This window comes from Orcinus orca, chromosome 14 (genome assembly GCF_937001465.1).
Source record: "Orcinus orca chromosome 14, mOrcOrc1.1, whole genome shotgun sequence".
In the NCBI taxonomy this organism is placed as follows: Eukaryota; Metazoa; Chordata; class Mammalia; order Artiodactyla; family Delphinidae; genus Orcinus; species Orcinus orca.
In genome coordinates, this window is record NC_064572.1 from 71,667,088 (window position 1) to 71,687,442 (window position 20,355).

At 34.9% G+C, this 20,355-nt stretch overlaps 1 protein-coding gene across 5 annotated transcripts in view; it reads left to right on the forward strand.

The window, feature by feature from the left end:
* Nucleotides 1–266: 266 nt before the first annotated feature.
* Nucleotides 267–20,355, forward strand: part of SHOC2 (SHOC2 leucine rich repeat scaffold protein) — a 112,990-nt gene continuing 92,901 nt past the window's right edge. For 2 of the 5 annotated variants that reach the window (XM_033421055.2, XM_004265848.4), the window contains exon 1: nucleotides 278–358. The gene's annotated coding sequence lies outside the window, so the exon portion shown is untranslated. Of the gene's footprint in view, nucleotides 359–514; nucleotides 920–20,355 lie in introns of those variants that run through there. The other 3 variants (XM_033421052.2, XM_049697067.1, XM_033421054.2) reach the window with 3 other exon arrangements.

Sequence of the window (20,355 nt, forward strand, 5' to 3'; positions counted from 1 at the left end):
GCCCTGTGGGCGGGAGAGAGCGCGTTGAGGAGCGGAGGAAAGGAAAAGGGCGGAGAGAGGGAAGCAGGCGCCCATACCTTACTCTGATTGGGTAGCGTCGCTGGCGACAGTGCCTCACTCTGATTGGGCAGCGTCTGTTGCCCTGGCTCCGCCTGTTTTTCTTCCCCAGCGATTGACGGGCCTGCACCGGAGGGGTGGGGCGGGGCGGTAGGAGCGAGAGTGTGTATAGGGGGCGGGCGGGCGGGGCGGGGCGAGTGGGGGAGGGGCGGGCGGGGGGCGGCGGTTGGGCAGAGTCGCCTCCAAGGAGGAGGAGGAAGGAGGGCGAGCGAGGAGGATGGCGGAGTCGCGGCTCCTGAGGGTAACCAGGGGCCGCTGAGGCGGGAGGGTGCCTGTTGGCCGGTTCTTCCTGCCTTCCTTCCTGCCCGTCGGGCGGTCGGGCGGGCTGTCGATAGGGGGAGGCCCCGCGCGTCCTGACAGGCGCGAGCCGGCGGGGCCGGGGCGAGGCCCGAGGGGCCGGGGCCCTGGGAGGCGCCGCCGCCGCCGCTTTCCTGGGTGCTGTCTCCGGGAGGTCCGGGCCCTAGTAGCTGGCTCTCGTGCGGGGCCCACAGCCGAGCGCCGAGAGCGAGCCGGCCGGCTGACAGCGTCCGGGGCCGGGCCTGCGGTGGCGGCGGGCGACCAGGACAGCGCCCGGGCGAGGACTAAACCGGCTCGAGAACCGGGGCCGGGGGCCCCCGGAGGACGGTGCTGCTCCACTGGGCTCCCGGGGTCACCGCGCCCAAGCTGCCGGGCGCCCCGTGGGCGTGTGAATCGTTGGCGGGGGCCCTGGCGCGGCGGTAGTGCTACGGGGTGGAGTCTTTCCTCGCCCCTTCCCCAAAGCCCACCGCGCTCTCCCCGTCTTCTCTCCGTTCCTTGAAGAGTGGTGAGTCGGCTTTGGGTGTGTTGCTTGGTGAAGCGAGTTGTAGGCATCCAGGACTGCTCTGTTGGACATGCCTAATGGCAACCTCTTTCCGCGGTAGATTTTAGGGACAGAGGAAAAGTACTCTTCTTTCCCGCCCCCCCCCCGCCCCATGCTAGAGGCTTCAGGACAAAACGATTTTTCCCCAGCCCCTCAGTATCCATTGTTTTGTACCATCCCCCTCCCCCCCTTTCCTAGGTAGAAGAATAATGACGCCAAGCCATTAATTGCTCCTTTTTTAAAAAAAATCAAGAGGGTTTGTGTAATTGTGTTAATATGGATGTACAAACAGGTGAAATGAATACCGTTTCGGTAGTTGAAAAGAAGATGCTTTTGAGTGTGTGTGTGTTTAATTAAGCTTTCAACCCTTGCAGTTGGTGATTTGATTTTCTTGTCTGTTGCTTTGTATTATAATGGGGGTGATGAGAATAAAAGAGGAAGCAATGTTTTGCAACCTACCCAAAAAAATGTTTTCTAAGTCTTTGGGGATGCTGAAGCAAAATTGGGTTGCAGATGTGGACTGTATAGTATTTGCCTCCCTCACGATAAGTACCAACAGTCTACATCTAAGCTTACACCTGTGCAGTTTTGTACACTTCTTCATAAATGTCAGCACTTTCTCGTATCTGCTCAGAGTAATGGATAATTGTATCTAAAACTATTTTTTGTTATGTTTTTCAGAATCTTAGGGTACACTTGTGTAACTAAGTATTTTTTATCTAAATGTAGCATCAACACTGAAAGATTGTCTTAATTTTAAAAACCTGTTTATTAGTTGCTAACCTCTACCCTCAGCTTTACATGCCATAGCCCTTGTAACTTTGTTATTATGTATTTGAAGAGACGTAGCTATTGGGTACAATTTGTAACATTCAGTAAGCTTAGTTCATAGTTTGAATTTGTCAAGTGTTGATGTTTTCTGTGTGACAGTGACAAGAATTATTAGGAATAAGTATGTAAATGACCATTCCCAACATAAGGATCTTAGACTGAATGTGATAAATCTTTTAAATACTAATTTGGAAATCAGGTATGCTGTAAAAGTTTTATTTAATTATGAATATGCATTTAAAAATAGCAGAGAAATAAAGGCTTTGTCTTTTAAGTTTTGTGACTTTCAGATGGCTTAAATGTAAGATAAAGCTGACATATAAAACTGTATTCTTGAAATGCCAGTTTGGAGATATGAACTTGGTCTATCTGTAAGGTTACTACTTTTCCCAAAGTGTTCAGTTTTTGAAGAAAACATTTATCTCAGGTTGGCACTTGTTTTCTGGTTTCTGATAATACAATTTTCAAGTGTTTAAGATTTTCTCTTATTTGTTATGAATTGTTGTGGATTAAAGAGTGATATTAAGAAATACATTAATAACTTGCAGATGGATTTTTTTTTAGTTTTTAAACTACTGTATTCAGAAAGTTGATCAGAGCTGTATTTTGATAATTGTAGCAAGTAAGACTCATACAATAACTTGTGAACTAGAAACCAGTCAGAAATGTGAAACATTCCACTTTTCAAAAGGAGCACTAAAATTATAAATTCTTTTGTTATGCTTGCTGGAATTATACTTTTTAAATATTGTTTCTTCAGTGACTTGGGACAGGGCTTGTCCCACGTTCAAGAGAGATATAAATTGGAATTCTATGTGGAATGCTCATAGATGGCTTCTGAATAGCTGCTGGTTTTTTTTTTGCCTTGGCTTACCTATATGGATTTTGAGGGGAAGCGTGAATAAAATTGAAATTCTTTGTTATCCAGACAGTTAAATTGCATTCATATTTGTTTTAAACATATGCTGGATTATCAATATCTGTTGTGTAATTTAGTATTTCTGTAAGACGTGTTCTTTAAACAGTTTAAATAGTTTTTAGATTTTATATATCATCTTATGAGAAAAAATATCAAAATCTGTTGTGTTTTTTTACTAAAAAATATACACTAACCCTGACATACAGATATAAGGATGAAGTTTTTTGGAGGTTGAAGATTAAATGAAAGACTATATCTTTATAGGATTCAGTTCACTATATCATTCATGTATCATTCATGAATGGAAAAGCATAGAATCTATGCTTATAGTAATAAAAACCCCAAACAAGGCCAAAACACCCCCAAAACAATAAAAAAAACCCCAGAAAAACAAGTTGACTCCAAGTCCTTCAGTCAGTTCTGAGGTCTATAGCTTGGGCTTGGTGGAAGTGTTCTTTTTTTTTGGGGGGGGGGTGGTGGTGGTGGTGGAAGTGTTCTTGAACTAGTTTATATCAATTAGGAGAGGAAACTTAGATACAGAAATGCCAAAGTTTTATAAGACTAGTGGGGAATTAGTAAATACTTTGTTATAGATGAATTAGAAATTGGCTGTCATTTAGCAGCAGAGTGGTAAAGTACTTTTATGTGGTACTTGAGAAATGACTACTGCAGATACTAAATTGGTTGCTATTTTTGCTTATTGTTGGACTTACATTTCATGCATTACATGTCATACATTAGGCATATTATAATAATTTAAGGTTAAATCTTTAACCCGCTAAATAATATATAAAAGTTAAATCTTTAACCCGCTAAAGAATATATATGTAAAATTTGCTATTCCTGTCTTCTGAATTTTACATTGTATCAAAGTTGTGTGCTGTAGGTCTTTCTGGAAATATTTTTTTCTGTTAATGTAATAAAGTTTGTATTTTCCTAACTACACTGACTTTTAAAATATGAAAAGTTTCTGAGTTACAAGGTGACCTATGGTGTGCTTGAACTTGATATATTATAGAGTGTTCTGAAATCTAATTGTCAACCAGTGCAGGTAGAAAAGAGCATGCATAAGTCTAAGAAACTGAGTTATGTTCTAAAATACGTAACTGCATTATTTTAAGGTAAACTAATGTTCCTTCTGTCTTTGGCATTTTCTCCTGATTCCCAGTTTTTCAGCACATCATCTTTAACTCAGCAAATCAAAGTTCTAGCATGTGAAGAGAGTATTCTAATTACAGAGGGCTCTTCAGCTTTTGAGATGTTGGTAACATATGTGCTTTTTGAGAAAGTATGATATTGCCATTATCAAGATTTAAAGAACTAATTAGATTATTTCACACTATATGTCTCATTCCAACTTTTCTAAAAATTAGAACTGATTGCAAAAAGTAGCTCATGCTGTAAAAGGTAAAGGTTTTTTATCGGAAAGAATGAACAAATTGCTTGAAGCTAAAACATTACAGGTGACCTTAAAAGAGGGTATAATTGGTCCCTATGTGAAATGAACCTGAAAGACTTTTATGAAGTATTTTGGCATGTCTGTCTTCTAATGTTCATAGCACTGTGAACACACAGTTTAAGCATTTTATTTGCCCTCAAACACTATTTATAAATCTTGAAAATATAATTAAGTAATTTCACAGTTGACAGATAAGTCTTTTTTCTTTTAGTTTTTCTGATGTCTTTGAGGTAAAGTGGAATGACTTTTTCTGACACAGATAATGTCTAGAATTTTGAGTTAGTTTCATCAGTTAAATTTGGGCTTTCTCAGTGTCCACTTTTGTGTTGTACAACAGTCCTTCCTGCTTTCAGGACTTTCACAATTTTGCAGATAGTCTTTAAGTTAACTTTTAAATTTTGTTCTATAAATATTTCTTACTAACTAGTTTCATACTCACTAATGTCATAGACCTTCTGCTGAGTGCCATGTGTGTCCCATACTGTGAGGGAACAGGAATAAATATACTATGTTTCCTGCTTTCAGTAAGTTCACGGTTTGTTGCATGAACGGGACAAACAGTAAATTGTTTTACAATGTGACAAGCGCTTTGATAGCAGTATACACTGAAGAACTCAGATGAGTTAAGATTCAGACTGCATGTATAACCAGCAATGCTTACTGAAGGTTACAACCTGAACTAACTCTTGAGGAATAAGTTGGATAGGTAGAGGGTAGAAAAAGCATAGAAGTTAGAGATGTTAAGGTCCATTGGAGAACTGCAGGGAATAACAATATGGAGTCCATGTATGACCTAATCTTTTAAGTGAGACAGTAGGCTCTCATTAAAGTTATCATTTTTAGAGATTGTTCTGTCTTGTGTACCTCATTTAATTTGGGCCTTGAACTATGGATCTCCATTAATGTTGGGGAGCTGCTCCAAATTATTATTTAAAACTTTTAACTGTATATTTTCCATTAATATTTTAATTAAATACAAGAACATATCAGCCTAATGTGGAATAATTCTGAGAATTAGAACTTGGATAATGATAAAATGTTTCAAAATCATATTTAAATATATATTTCTCAGCATGTATGCATCATGTTAAGGTAACATTTATGAATTTCCTTCCTTAGAACTCACGGTAAGGTTTTATTATACAAACATTTAAAATGTACTCTTCTGAGAACATTAAAAACACCTCTTCGGGCTTCCCTGGTGGCGCAGTGGTTGGGAATCTGCCTGCCAATGCAGGGGACACGGGTTCGTGCCCCAGTCCGGGAAGATCCCACATGCCGCGGAGCGGCTGGGCCCGTGAGCCATGGCCGCTGAGCCTGCGCGTCCGGAGCCTGTGCTCTGCAACAGGGAGAGGCCACAACAGTGAGAGGCCCGCGTACCGCAAAAAAAAGCACAAAAGAAACACAAAACAACAACAACAACAACAAAAACAACCTCTTCTCATACTTATTTCAAAGTGTCACTGTTTGCTTTAGGTAAGTCAGACTATGATCAGCAGTTATATCCTGGTAGAAGTCTTTATATGGCTTTATATGATTTAAAAGTTCTCTGAACTTGAATATTAAGTAATTTTTCATATAGGATTATTTAATACTTATTTGAGGGCACAATGAGGGACCTTATTTGTCATTCCAAACTTCATTCCCTCCAAAATGCCATAGTTTTCCCATTTAAAAATTCTTGTGTTGCTTTTTTTTTTTTGGTTTTGATTCTTCTTGTTATTTTCATTATAGAAATCTGAGAAATCCTTTTTAAATGTTCACGTTTTAGCAATTACCTCATAAATATTATAACATTTCACTTATCTCAAGGTTATTTTTTAGGAAACTAAAACGTTTCTGGTATCATCTCTTTGGATACAACCCCATGCTCTCTGCACCTGGCTAACTTCCTATAATTGCCCTTCAGGCCTCCATATCATATCCTTGGGGAGGCCTTTGATCTCTAGTTAGGTTCTCCTGTTTTAAGGTCCCTTACCACACCTGTATTTCCTTTTTATAAGACTAAATTATTTTTGTAACGATGTGTTTGTTTTTTTGCTAGACTGTAAGCTTCATGATGAGCATCAAGTATGTCCGCCGCCTTTACTACCATTTCTCCAGTATACAATGTCTTGACTTTGTAGGCTCTTAATAGAAAATTAGTTTAAATTAATAGTCTCGGGCCCCCAAACAAACAGGCCACTGAAAAGAACAAAGAGTTGTCATAGTGCTTTTGCTCTTAAACACATTTCCTGCTCTTTGAATCCCCTAGGTCTTAATTGAGGGCTCTCTAAACTCTTAAAATGTACAATTTAAAAAAGTTTGTTAACCAAATGTAAAAAGGACCGGGGTACTCCTCGAGACCACATGAAAGTTGAAAATAAGAGCAAGGGTAAAATACTTAAAAAGCAGATATAACACATTTAAAAGAATATAGCAGTTTAAGGCAAATTTATGGGATAAACATTTGACATCTTTTTAAGATGTCATTTGTTTTATATGGAGAACAGTGTAGCAAAAATGATGTAGGATCATGACGAGATTAATTGCTGTTAGTAAATTTTGTTAAAGATGACACAGGAGCATGTATTATAGTTCAGAAAGATTTCCATCTAAAATGATACAATTAAGAATTTTAATGTGTTAACCTTTTGTTATTGGGAAGATTCGCTTAATGAGACGAAACGTAATAGGTATTGTAAGTATTTACTGAGTAAAACCAAGTTGAAGCAAATAATTGTCTGAAAGTACTGAATCAGTGCAGTATAATATTACTGCCTTAAAGTTTGTAGGTTTTATACCTACCATGTGTTTCTTTATATACTGAGGTATGAAATATGTAAAATTGAGTAACAACATGTTTTCATCAGTTTTGAATGAAAACATACCTGTTGCAACGATATGACAAAATGACATAAATATTTCTGCAACTTTTAAACTGTTAAAGAGAGTAAGTTTTGTTTATTTATTTATTTTTGGTATTTCTTGGTAACCTGGACTGGAAAAATTAGATTGCAGGTCATAATTACTTCTTTGCTTGGGTGACCTGAAATAGATTATATTTAATTCAACTTTGTTTTTTGTATCTTCTGGGATAAAGAATTTGATATTTCACTGAAGGGCTTTAGTTCTGGTTCATATAAATTGCATTTTGTCTTAGTTTTGTAACCTGTTGAATTCTCTGAGTATTATAAGGATAGGTAAAAGAGCTAGTTATTTCTTATTTGTTGCTAAAACAAATACTGGTTTATCTACCATGTGTTAATTACAGTTTTAAACTCATAGAAATGGGATGCTTATATACCAGGGAGCTTAAAATAGTAAGGTTTTATGATTTAATCTTGAAAATAGTTATTTCTGTACTTTGGAAGTAGGGATTTGAAATTCTTAATACTAGAAATATGGCCTAGTTTCAGAACACCCACTAAGCAACTGTGGAAACTCAGCATGTTAAATGGTTTGTAGTGCTGCAATATTTTTTAATTTTTCCCACCTCCTGTTATATAATAGCTTATAGTAGTACGCACAGAACATGAGTATTTAGGACAAGAACAAAGTGTATTGAAGTGCCAAAACATGTGAGACTGTCGGGCTTTGGGCAGTAAGGACCTAAAGGTGATCAAATATAATGATGGTCAGTGAGTGAGTGAGTGACATAGATCAGGTAGTAATGTTTTAGGTTGCAAATAAGGCATGAAAAGCAAGAATTGTTTTGGGGCTTGAGAAAAATGACTTTTTAAAAATGGAGTCACTATTTTTGAAGCACAAACATTAAAAAAAAATCTATTAAAATTTAATATTTTTATTTAAAAAGTTTGACAACTGATGTAAACATTTCCATGATGCTTGTGTACAGGACTTAAATATTTCAGTGGAAATAATTTTAAACATTTCCCCTAGAATGTTGTGCAACCCAAACGTTGCAGCATTGTGTCAGACTGTGAGAACCAGATACTGAAACTGATTAGAAACTAAATATAAAGAATGAAATCCACTAGTTTATATCCATTGTTCAGGATAGTATATTGTGAAGGCATTTGGTAAAACATACTTTTACCAGCTTATTTTGTTAATTAAAAAAGGGACTGAGTTGATCTACACTAATTATAATATCAAGCAAATGGATATTAGAGTTGAATGTCTCAGTTTAAAGATTTTTGTGATATGAGAAAGGAATGACAATAAATTTGCCTTAAAAGTCAGCTATATAATTTTTATAGAGTCAGCTCTGTCAACAACACTTTGATGCATAACTAATTATCTGCATACAAAAATATAAAAAACTTATCTGACCTTTTTTCAACAGGAGCACACTTATGCCTGACATTTCCATACACACACACACACACACACACACACACACACTGTGATAATTGATATAATAATAATGATCCTGTGGTAAGATCTTGAAGATTTTTGTTTTATCAAAGAAAGTTGAAATTGTTTCATATAATTGAAGTTTTGCTATATTTTATTATATTCAAATTCTTTGAAGGTGAATGATCTGCAAATGTAGATTCATGTCTAAAAATACAAATAATTTATTAATTGACACATCTTTTTTCTGACCATACCATTATCCAGTTTTTATAACTAACAATTTGATAATATTTGAGTTGCTTCTGAGAGTAATTGAAATTAAGTAAGGCCAAATAATGTTTTACCTTTCTGGCATAATTTAAGTACTATATCACTTGCAACCTGCACATTACTAAATAGGATTTACATCTTTGTGGTGTAAGAATTTTTTTACATCACAGCTTCTGTAAAGTAGGTGGGAATCATATTTTGCAGTTATAGTCACACAATAGTAGATGGTACATACCAGTTGGGAACTGGTTAGATTTAATGTGTTAAGTTACAAAAATAAATGTGTGGTTTTTTTTTAATGTATATTCAAAACTATAAGCGAGGGATGCCTGTCAATATTTAGAGTAGCTTCTGATGGGAGAAATTCTTTATTAACCCTAAGTTAAATTGGGCCGGGTTGCTCAATGTATTTCTTTTGATCTTGTATGAGGAGGATTTTTTGCTTTGGGATATTTTTAAAAATGTAATACAGAGATAACAGGATTATATTTTTAAGGCCCAAAATGCACGGTGTAAATCCTATTTTAACAGCTATTAGGACGACTAGATAAATAATTAGTTGAACATACGGTCTTCATCTAAATAATCTCAAAAATGAACTCTGTGAATGTGAGAAAGGCTATTTGTTTTATAATAATGGCAACTTACTAAATACTGATGCTTGAATGTAAGATACCTTCTTTGAGACCACACTTCTAATCTTGCTATGTGTAGTAAATTTTTTTTGTTTATATTTTTTTCTGACAGTTTCTGAAAAATAGTTTATAGAATGAGTAATGGAAAGGATTTATAATCAGATAAGACCTAGTGAAAGAATGTGTGGGTTTATACATACAAAAACAAAGCAGTTAAATGTAATTAATTTTTAGCTTAAAAGTACTGAAAATCATTTGTTTAAGTTGAAAATACTTTGTGAATACTGTAGTCACCTTAGTGCCTATAACCTAAGATAGCAATTACATTTTATCTCTTGTGCTTTACACTGATAATTAGGTAACCAGCTTTTTGATTTATTGCCAATTAGCCCATGTTAAATGAAGAGTAAAGTGTATGTTGGGAATACTTAGGTTCTGTGTGACGATTTGAGTTCATTGGAAAGAAAGGCAGTTTAAACAAATATTCACAAGCAAATCTTTGAGATTGTGTGGCATAAGAGTTTTTCAGATAAAGTTTGCTCAAGATATTTGATGTTTATTATTATATCTTAATCATATTGAAACATTTAAATCCCTTCTACCCCACCCCTGCCTTTTCTTTTGCTGGAGAATCTTGCAATTTATATATATATATATAGTGAGTTGAAGTGTTATACAAGAGGGCTGTAGTCTCAATTATGGATTGACTTTTAGGTTGAATAAACAAATTTTCAATTCTTTGCTTAAAACTTCTGTTTGCTCAGAATCAAAATTACGTAATAAGTCTTATTCTTTCCCATAAGAAAGAACACCAGATTTCTTGAAAAACTCTCATGTATTTGCTACTATATAAAATTTAGTCCTTCTCCATGTCAGTCCAAACTATTTCATCTTGCCTCTTTACCACAGCGGGGAAAAGCTGAATGAATGAATTTAGAGGTGCTATGAGTTGTACACTCTTGGCATGATTCTAATTAAGATGGACTAATACAGAGCAGTTTATTTCTTTATTTACAGCTATTTCTTTAGCCTCCATGAAAAGTACTCTCACCTCATGTTCACTCACGCTGTTTAAGGATGTGTTTTTCCATTTCTCTCTGAACAATAACATTCCCTTGAACATGTTAATTTTGGATGCTTTCTTGATCTTTGGTCTTCCAGTTTTGAAGATTCCTTTTTTTGACTTTTGAACTACAAAAATATATAGCTTTATGTGATTTGGAGGGGAGAGCAGTTTATTGTCCTTTAAACTACGTAAAAGAGTAAGGAGCATTTCAGATCTTTAAAAACAAAGGAAAATAGTTGAAATGTTGCCATTTTTAGGTATTCATTAAAAAATCGGAGTGATTTAGAGTTAATTTTAGGTAGAGTATAGGGAAACCTTGCAATGAGACAAGGTTTTTGTCTTTGCTTATTGTTCAACTATCTTCAGCAAGTGTTTAATACATGCTTATTGAGTGCTTAACAAAAAGTTAATAGTATCTTTGAAGTTGTACTTTAGAGTAGAAATTGTAAGGAGGCTGCTATTTAGTAGGGTAGATAAAGCCAAGTTAACAAATATTTATAATTCTTTCAGTAAATATAACTCCCAGGTATTATTTATAAATATTAGGATACAACTGTGAAAAAGACAGAAGGCTCCCTGTTTTCCCACTACTTTAAATGAGAGAGTCAGACAACTAACCTGACAAATATGATACAGTGTGAAAAATATTCTAATGAGGGAGTTTTAAATGGGAGCACAGAGCGGGGGGAGGCAGTATTCAGAAAGGCTTTTGAGTAGTCAAGAAAGGCTTCCCTGACTTCTGAACTGAGATCTGAAGGATACATGGAGTTAGCTCAATGAAGAACTGTAAACCTGTTTCTGGTCGAATGAAATAGCTCATGCAAAGTCCTGGGGACAAGAGATAGCAGGACTTGCTATGGGATCTGAAAGAAGTTCATGTGACCAGAGGACAAGGTGGGGAATGTTGGAGTTATGGCAGGCGAAGTCAGGGGCCAGATATTGAAAGGCTTGGTAGTTATTGCCAAGAATTTTGGATTTTATCCTGAGGGCTGTGTTTGTGGGGCCACCTATTCTCCCCTCCAAGTGTTCTAAATTGGACAGTTGCTTGATTAGATTTGAATATTTGAATGATCACTCTAATTACAGTGTAGTGGTTAGGTTAGGGACAGGATGGGGAGTGCATGTTGTGAGACCAGTTACAAAGCTATTAGAGGAGAGTATTCAGTGTACCCTGGAACAGGGTAGTGGCAATGAGAATGAAGAGAAGTTGAAGAGTCAGAAGTTTTATGGGAAGAATGGGTAGGATTTAGTGATTGTTAGGATATGAAAGTTGGAGGAGAGAGAGGAGTCAGGATGATTCCAGGATTCCTGACTCCCTCCCACTCTTTTTAGTTGATTCCTTCTTAGATGTTATCTCTTTTAAGAAGAAGCCTGAGTCCCCCAAACTCCAAGGCTGGTTTAAGTGCCTTCTCTTTGTGCTTCAACAGCTCTTACCACACTATGTTTTTTGCCTTTTCCACTTGTTGGTGAGCTTACAGGTAAGGACTTTGCCTTGTTATTGTTGCATACTTAGCATCTTGCACAGTGCATAGCATTTAGTATGTATTAAATAAAATGTTGACTGGATGAAAATATAGTTTTTATATTTATAAAAATTGAAATATTCATAAATGGAGGGAAAGACTGGTTTCTGAACTGCCAATATTCAAAAACTTGGTTTGTAACTTCAGTGTGAATCAGATCACTCCAGGTACTTTTGAATATCTCTTGTAAAACAATGTACATTACAATTCACATCTGAAGTATTGAATATATTTAGTTCCTCATGAGCTGTTGTAGACTAATTTAAATGGGCTTTGATTATGTTGAGCTCCTCTTGTATTATATATTCAGGTTTTCTTTATAAATACATTTTATTATCCTTTGTCAGGTTAAAAGTGAACATAACCAAACTATCATTTTCTGTTTCAAAATGAACATACCTTTTCCCCCCCTCCCTGATTATAAAAGGAGGGAATGCTTATTGTATATATTAAAAAAATAATACAGAGATAAATAAAAGTGAAAGCCATCCTAATAACCAGGGGTAAACATTGCTATCATTTGATGGGTGTTTTTTAGACTTTAAGATTTTATATATATTTATATATATAGATAGATGAACAATATGATTAAGTTAAAAAAATCGAGAGAAAATATTATATATAATTACATGTATTTATATGTATGTGTATATATATGCATATATATATACACACACATATATATCTCCTTCATTGGAAGAATTCTGATAACTAGTACGTAAACAAATAACTCAATAGTAATGGGGTGCTAAACTTAAATTCCTACAGGAGATCAGGCAGGTAACATAAGTGAACTCAGTAAGGTTAATATATGAGATTGTTAAGTTGGAGAGCACTGGGTGGGCACAACTTCTATTTAGCACCAGTTGCTTTTTGTCATTAAGAAATGTTAACCCAGTGGTGCCCACTTTTTTTGAATTTTTTAAAATGAAAGTAGAGGTCTGAATTTGTATGTGAAGCTCCCATTTATTAAATATTGGCACTGTAAGAAAAATTTAAACCACAATGTGTGTTAAAAATAGTGTAGCTATGGTCTGTTTTTTGTCTGAATACCACAAATAGTGAAAGAATGGAAAGATTTGTTCACCCTCACTAATCAAGGAAGTATAGATTAGATAATATATCATTTTTCATACATCAGATTGACAAAAACGAGAACAAATAATAATTGGCAATATTGGGAGAGTATAAATTGATGCCATCTCTTTAGAAGAAGACAGTTTGGAACTACCCATAAATATTTAAAATGCACATTAGATTTGACCAAACAGTCTGCTTTCAGGAATCTGCTTTATGGAAATACTGGTTCCTGTGTATGAAGATTTATGTTGGTTGAAGCATTGTTTGTACTGGCCAAAAAAAAAGGCTAATAGAAGCAACCTAAATGTCAGTTGCTATGAGAATGATTAAGTAAATTATGGTGTAGTCATACCACAAATTATAGCAATGAAAAGGAACGAACTATATCTGTATTCTTGTATAGAAAGAGTCCATAATTTACTGTTTATCATTTATGAACAAAGTTATAATTTTATACATAAATTTATACTGCATGTATATGCTGTCATTTTAAATGTCTAAATGATACTCCATTGTGTGGCACCATAATTTATTGAGACTACTGATGTACATGTAGGTTATTTCTAATGTTTTGCTATTTATATGCACATTACTATGAACACTTTTTAACATTTGTATTTGTAGTGTTGTCTCCAAAGATAAATACCCTTTGTATATTATGTAGTAACATTAAATATCTGAACTTTCATAGGTACTTTGAAGAAATACATTTGTCTCTGAGAGTTTGCTATTTATGACCTTTGATCTGAGTAAACGTACCTTAGGCATAGTAGTCAGAGAACTAATCAGAAAAATAGCATTGTGTTCAGTCATCCTAGATTCCTTAACGTTTTTAAGGGTACTGATTTTTAAGTACTGATTTTTATCTGATCAGTATATGCTTATGATACAAAGTCCAAAAGATATAGACATGTGAAGCAAATCTCTCTCCCACTCTGAAACCTCTTCTGCCTGGTTTCCCTTCCTAGGAAACCACTATCAGTTTTGTGTGTACCTCTACAGATAATTTATACATATATAAGCATATGTTAATATATTAATTTTTTCATAAATGATAGCATACTATGCTGTTCTACAGCTGGGTTTTTCTCACTTAACTATAACTAATCTAATACTTATGCAGTGCTTTGTATGTTCTAGGCCCTGTTCTAAAAAGCACTTTGGTATTCATTATTAATCTTCTTCACAACCTTGAGAGTTGTGATAATATTATTTATCCCCTTCTTACAGAGGAAGAAACTGAGGCATAGAAACTTTAAGTAAAATGCTAATAAGTTGTGGAGCTGGAAGTTCAACTCCAGCAGTCTGTCTGCAGAGTCCTTACTATTAGCCAGTATGCTTTACTATCTCAATTGTTTAATACCAGTACATGGTTGTTGCCCCATTCTTTTAAATAATTACATAATATTTCACTGAATAAAAAATAATTTATGTAACCAGGCCCTTGGTGATGGATATTTAGGTTGTTTGAATATATTGTTACATATAGTGTTACAGTGAATATTCTTGTGTCTATATAATACCTATGTCATTTTGAACATATAGAATCTGCCTGTATTTCATTTTCATTCTTTCAAATTTGGGTGAGGTGGGGTGAATCTAGTATGCATAGTTATATTTTGTTTTGTGATCTACTATCAGACTTTTTCCTTTAATGAGTGTATTTAGTTCATCTATATTATACTATCTGTATTTATGCTTATTTCCTCATCTTTTATAGCTAAGAGATTAAGACATAGATCGAGCTGTAACAATTGAAGTATACTTAAAGGTATAAAGCGTACAGTATAAAGGTGTAAGCATACCTTAGTCCATTTCCTCTCCGGTTTTTGTTGGTTATATAACAGCATTGTTGGGATTGTAATATATACATTATATTCTGTAGCCATAAACATCTCTCTTTTTTTTAAAATTCTAAGACCAATAATGAAATGGAATTTATGCTCAAAACTTGTCCTTTTGTCAGTAGTTTTTCTTTTTTTTCTTCCAGTTTTATTAAGATATACTTGATATACAGCCCTGTGTAAGTTTAAGGTGTACAGCATAATGATTTGACTTATGTACATCATAAAATGATTGCCATAATAGATTTAGTGAACATCCATCATCTGATATAGATATGAATTAAAGATTTGTACAAATTAAAGAAATAGAAAAACTTTTTTTTCCCTGTGATGAGAACTCTTAGGATTTACTCTCTTAACAACTTTCATATGTAACATATAGCAGTGTTAATTATGTTTATCATGCTGTGCATTGCATCCCTAGTACTTGTTTATCTTATAACTGGAAGTTTGTACCTTTTGACTGCCTTCATCTAATCTCCCCTCCCCCTATGGTAACCACAGATCTGATCTATTTTTCTTTCAGGTTTTTTTGGTTTGTTTTTGAAGTATAATTGACCTACAGGACTGTGTTAGTTCTGGTACACAACATAGTGATTTGCTATTTCTGTACATTTCAAAATAATCATTATGATAAGTGTAGCTACCATCTGTCACCATAAAAAGATATTATGTAATTGTACTGTACATTATAATGTACATACTGTACATTTCAGACCCGTGACTCATTTAATTTGTAACTGAAAGTTTGTACCTCTTAATCTCCCTCACGTATGTCTCTTCTCCTCCACCCCTGTAAGCAACCACCTATCCTCTGTATCTATGACTCTGTTTCTGTTGTGTTATGTTTGTTCATTTGTTTTGTTTCTTAGATTCATATATAAGTGAAATCATATGGTATTTGTCTTTCTCTGTCTGACTTATTTCACTTAGCATAATATTCTCTAGGTCCATCCATGTTGTCATAAATGGTAAGATTTCATACTTTTTTAAGACTGAGTGATATTCCATTGTATATACCACATTCATTCACCTATTTGATGGGCACCTAGGTTGTTTACATATCTTGGCTATTATAAATAATGTTGCAGTGAACATAGGGATGCATATATCTTTTCAAATTAGTTTTCTTTGGGTAAATACCCAGGAGTGGAATTGTTGGATCACATGGTAGTTCTACTTTTAATTTTTTGAGGAACCTCCATACTGTTTTCCATAGTGGCTGTACCAATATACATTCCCTCTGGCAGTGCACAAGGATTCCTTTTTCTCCGCATCCTCTCCAACACTTGTTATTTGTTGTCTTTTTGATGACAGCCATTCTGACAGGTGTGAGGTGATATCTTATTGTGGTTTTGATTTTCATTTCCCTGATGATTGAAGATGTTGAATATCTTTTCATGTACCTGTTGGCCATCTGTATCTTCTTTGGAAAAATATCTATTCACGTTCTCTTCCCATGTTTTAATTAGGTTGTTTGTTTTATTGGCATTGAGTTGTATGAGTTCTTTATATATTTTGGATATTAACTCGTTATCAGATATGTCATTTGCAAATACCTAATCTCATTCAGTAGGTGGCCTTTTCATTTTATTGATAGTCTCCTTCACTAATGCAAACGCTTTTCGTTTGATGTAGTCCCATTTGTTTGTTTTTGCTTTTGTTTCCCTTGCCTGAGGAGACATATACAAAAAAATACTTCTAAGACCGGTGTCAAAGAGTGTACTGCTTGTTTTCTTGTAAAAGTTTTATGCTTTCAGGGTCTTATATTTAAGTCTTTAATCCATTTTAGATTTATTTTTGTATACGGTCTGAGAAAGTCTAGTTTGATTCTTTTGCTTGTAGCTGTCCAGTTTTCCCAACACCGTTTATGGAAGAGGATGTCTTTTCCCCCTCTGTGTATTCTTGCCTCCTTTGTTGTAGATTAATTGACCATAAGTCCATGGGCTTAATTTCTGAGCTCTCCCTTTGTTTCCATTGATCTATGTGTCTGTTTTTGTGCCAGTACCATACAGTTTTGATTACTGTAGCTTTGTAGTATAGTTTGAAATCAGGTAGCATGATACTTTCAGCTTTGTTCTTCTTTCTTAAGATTGTTTTGGCTTTTTGGGGTCTTTTATGTTTTCATACAAATTTTAGAATTATTTATTCTAATTCTGTGAACAGTGCCATTGGTGTTTTGATAGGAATTGCATTGAATCTGCCTTGGGTAGTATGGAAAAATATTAATTCTTCCAGTCCATGAGCATGGTGTATCTTTCCATCTGTTTGTATCATCTTTAGTTTCTTTCATCAGAGTCATATAGTTTTCTGGGTACAGGTCTTTTTTTTTTACCACGTTAATTAGATTTATTCCCAGGTATTTTATTCTTTTTGATGCTGTTGTAAATGGAATTGTTTTCTTAATTTCTCTTTCTGATAGTTTAGTTAGTGTATAGAAAAGCAACAGACTTCTGTCTGTAAATATGGTATCTTGCAGGCTTATGGAATTCATTAATGGGTTCTAGTGGTTTTTTTGATGGTGTCTTTAGGATTTTCTACGTATAATATCATGTTATCTACAAACAGTGACAGTTTCACCACTTCCTTTCCAATTTGGATTCCTTTTATTTCTTTTTCTTTTCTGGTTGTTGTGGCTAGGACTTCCTATAATATGTGAGTAAAAGCAGCAAGTCTTGTTCCTGGTCTTAGAAAAACTGATTTCAGCTTTCACCATTGAGTGTAATGTTAGGGTTGTCATAATGGCCTTTATTATGTTAGGATATGTTCCCTCTGTACCCACTTTGTTGAGAGTTTTTATCATAAATGGATGCTGGATTTTGTCAGAAGCTTTTCTGCATCTTATTGAGGTGGTCATATGATTTTTAGTCCCTAATTTCTGAATGTGGTGTATCACACTGATTGATTTGTGGATAATGAAATATCGTTGTACCCCTGGAAGAAATCCCGCTTGATCATGGTGTATGATTTTTTAAATATGTTGTTGAATTCGGTCTGCTAATATTTCATTCATTGAGGATTTCTGCTTCTGTTTATCAGTGATATTGGGTGTAATCTTTTTTTTTTTTTTTCCAGTGTTTTTTGTCTGGTTTTGGTATCAGTGATGGCTGGCTTCATAGAATGAGTTTGGAAACATTCCTTCCTCTGCCATTTTTTGGGGTAGTTTTAGAAGAATATGTATTAACTCTTCTCTAAATGTTTGGTAATATTCATCTGTGAAGCTCTCTGGTCCTGGACTTTTGTTTGTTGGGGATTTTTTGATTAATGATTTGATTTCATTCCTGGTAATTGGTCTGTTCATATTTTCTGTTTCTCCCTGATTCAGTCTTGGGAGATGGTACATTTCTAGGAATTTGTCCTTTTCTTCTGTGTTGTCCATTTTACTGGTGTATGTTTGTTCATAGTAATCTCTTGTGATCCTTTGTATTTTTGTGGTGTCAGTTGTAACTTCTCTTTCATTTCTGATTTTATTTATTTGGGCCCTCTCTTTGATGAGTCTGGCTAAATGCTTATCAATTTTGTTTTTCTTTTCAAGAACTTGCTTTTAGTTTCATTGATCTTTTCTATTGTTTTTTAGTCTCTATTTCATTTATTTTTGCTCTGATCTTTATGATTTCTTTTTTTTTGGCTAACATTGGGTTTTGTTATTTCTTCTTCTAATTCCTTTAGGTGTAAGGTTAGGTTGTTTATTTGAGATTTTTAATGTTTCCTGAGGTATGCTTGTATCACTGTAAGCTTCCCTCTGAGAACTGCTTTTGCTATGTCCCATAGATTTTGCTTCATTGTATTTTCATTTTCATTTGTCTCTGGGTATTTATTTTATTTATTTCACTTTATTTCTTCAGTGATCCATTGACTGTTTAGTAGCATATCGTGTAGCCTCCATGTGTTTGTGCTTTTTGCAGTTTTTTTCCCTTGTTGTTGATTTCTAGTCTCATAGCCTTGTGATTGGAAAACTTGATATGATTTTATTCTTCTTAAATTTACTGTGACTTGTTTTGTAGCCTAGCTTGTGATGTATCCTAGAGAATGTTCCATATGTACTTGAAAAGAGTGTGTATTCTGCTGCTTTTTGCATAGAATGTTCTCTATGTAGCTATTAAATCCATTTGGTCAAATGTGTCATTTAAGGCCAGTGTTTCCTTATTGATTTTTCTGTCTGGATGATCTGTCCATTGATGTAAGTGGGGTATTCAAGTCCCTTACTATTACTGTGTTACTGTCAGTTTTTTTCTTTATATCTATTAATATTTGCCTTATGTATTTAGCTGCTCTTTTGTTGGGTGCATATATGTATTTACAGTTGCTGTAGCTTTTTCTTGGATTCATCCTTTTATTGTCATGTAATGTCCTTTGTCTCTGGTCACAGTCTTTGTTTTAAAGTCTATTTTGTCTGATATAAATATTGCTACCCTGATTTTCCATTTGTATGGTATACCTTTTTCCATTCCCTAGCTTTCAGTCTGTGTGTGTCTTTAGACCTGAAACGAGTCTCTTGTAGGCAGCATATATATGGGTCTTGTTTTTGTATCCATTCAGCTACTCTATGTCTTTTGTTTGGAGCATTTAGTCCATTTACATTAAAAGTATTTGTTGATAGGTATGTATCTGTTGCCATTTTGTTTGTTTTGGGGTTATTTTTGTAGTGCTTTTTGTTCCTTCTTTTGCTCTTTTGTGGTTTGGTGACTATCCTTAGTGTTATGTTTGGATACTTTCCTCTTTTTTGTGTATGTATCTATTATAGATTTTTAGTTTGTAGTTACTATGAGGTTTATATTACAGCAATCTATACCTATGTATGTGAGTATTTTAAGTTTCTGATCTCAAGTTTGAATGCATTTTAACAACCCTCCATTTTTACTCCCCCTCTCTCATTTACTGTTTTGATTGGTGTAAGATATTTTGTATCTTCTTGTTTTACATATCCCTTAATTACTTATTGTGGATATAGATGATTTTACTACTTTTGTCTTTTAACCTTCCTACAAGTTTTATTGATCTACTACCTTTATTGTATATTTCCCTTTACCAATGAGATTTTTCCTTTTGTAATTTTCATATTTCTAGTTGTGGGTTTAACCTTTCTTGTAAAGCTGGTTTTGTGGTGTTGAACTCTTTTAGCTTTTGCTTGTCTGTAAAACTTTTGATCTCTCTTCCAAATCTGAATGAAAGCCTTGTTGGGTTGAGTATTCTTCATTGTAGGTTTTACTCTTTCATCTCTTTAAATATATCATGCCATCCCCTTTTGACTTGTGGAATTTCTGCTGAAAAACAGCTGGTAGTCTTATGAGAGTTCCCTGTACATAAATTGTTGCTTTTCCCTTGCTGCTTTTAATATTCTCCCTTTATCTTTAATTTTTGCCATTTTAATTACAGTGTGTCTTGGCGTGGTCCTCTTTTGGTTGGTCCTGTTTGGGGCTGTCTGTGCTTTCTGGACCTGGATGTCTGTTTCTTTTCCCAGGTTAGGGAAG